Raw genomic sequence first — 2,035 nt, 5'->3', positions numbered from 1 at the left:
ACTTTCGTCTCTATACATTTGCTTATTCTAGATAATTTATTTAAGTGGGATCATATAATATTTGTCCTTTTGCTCCTGACTTATTTCACTTAGTACAATGTTTTTCAAGGTTCAAGCAAATCATAGCACACATCTTCATTTCTCTTTATGATTGATGTATACACCATATTTTGTTTATCCATTCATCAGCTGATGGACGTTAAGGTTGTTTCCACATTGTGGCTAACATGAATCATGCTACAATGCACATTGGTGTACAATGATCTGTTTAAGTCCCTGTTTTCAAGTCTTTTGGGTGGATATCTAAGAATGGAATTGCTAGACCACATATATCCGTTAATGACTTCATGGAGCACAGGTGGACTATAATGTGAGCGAGAAAACAAATTATGCTTTAAGTCACTATACCAATAGGAGTCCTTGTAATAGCAGATTAACTTTTACTCTTCCTAATACAATGGTAGCCTGGGCACAAATGGTTTATCTTCATCCTCAAAAGCCCTCATTAGCAATTGTTATCAAGAGACTTAACAAAATGAGAAGGAAAAGCTGACGCTTCCAATGTAGATATTTGTTCCCAAAGTAAATTACTCCTGGTTTTAGAACTTACAAGAACTATAATTGGTGACTCCCTATCTTTTTGCCCTCAAAGGAAGCCAACCAAGCAGTCCACATACCCAGAGTTCCCCATCAGAATTTCCCCCCCAAGGGAGAGACTTGGGTGGGGGAGTCCCGCTTATACAACTCACACCAGCTATCCCAGGCTTGCTTTCTTTAATTTGGCTGGATAAGCAAAGAACATCAAGCACATATGAAGAGGACACATTATGAAATAGACCAACATGAAGATTAAAAATTAACCCTGGGGAAAACAAATAATAAAGGGAACACAACATAACTGAAAAAAGTTCTTGTTCCAATATTCAACACGAATCAAAAGCTATTTCAGCCATTAAACAATAGCAATTCTATGAGGAAAGAACAATCAGAAATTATAAAGTACTTTTGGACATTAAATATATGATTTTGAAATTAAAAATTCAGTAGAATGGAAAATGAAACCAAGGAAATCTCCCAAAACACAGGGCCAGAAGGAAAGTGGTGAAAAAAATAAGTAAAAAGATAAGATGCCTAGGTAACCAGTCAGGAAATCCTACGTTTGATCAATAGAACTTCCATAAAGTGGAGAGAATAGAGGGGGAAATTGTTTTAAAAAAAGGAGAGCTTTCACCTGAGCTTCAAATGGAAAGGCCCTATTAAGTGCCTAAACCAAACCAGTTGTTGAGTGAATTCCAACTCCTGGCAACCCCATGTGTGCAGAGTAGAACTATGCTCTGGAGGATTTCCATGGCTGTGTCCTTCCCAGGCACCTCTGGGGGAGTTTGAACTATCAATCTTTCCGTTAGTTGTCCAGAGCATAAGTGTTTGCCCCACCAAAGGACTGATATTAAGATGGATTTTTAAGTAGACACTGAGGATAAAGAGAAAATCTTAAAAATTCTCAGAGAGAAAAAAATTCACCTAAAAAAGAATGGGAACGAAGTCCCACTTCAGATCCCTTTCATACAGCGCTCAAGAACAGAGCAGCAAGGCCCTCAAAGTTGTGAGAGAAAATGGTCTCAGCCAGCATTGTACGTTTTAGCCAAACAATTAAGTGTGAGGTCAACTTAAAAATATTTTCACAAATCCGAGTTAACCTCCCATGCACTTTTTCTTTGGAAGCAACTTAAAGATGTGCTCTGGAATGCTTGGGAATATATCCAAAGAGAAGATCTGAGGTGCCAGAAACAGTGGTTTCTGCCAAGGAGATCAGTGAAGTCTCAGAGTAAGCATGGTGCTGCAGACAAAATGTTAGCCAATCCAGTTTGGAGTAGGAGGACAGGAACTCAAGAAAAAGGATTGCCAGGGAAAAAGTCACTCCCCAAAACAGTATATAATATGATTTAAAAAAAACCCTTTGCTGTCGAGTCCATTCTGACTCATAGCGACACTATAGGGCAGAGTGGAACTGGATAAAAAAAAATAAGAAAAAAAA

This window comes from Trichechus manatus, unplaced genomic scaffold, assembly GCF_000243295.1.
Source record: "Trichechus manatus latirostris isolate Lorelei unplaced genomic scaffold, TriManLat1.0 scaffold00021, whole genome shotgun sequence".
Taxonomy (NCBI): domain Eukaryota; kingdom Metazoa; phylum Chordata; class Mammalia; order Sirenia; family Trichechidae; genus Trichechus; species Trichechus manatus.
Note: the sequence above shows the minus strand (reverse complement) of the source record.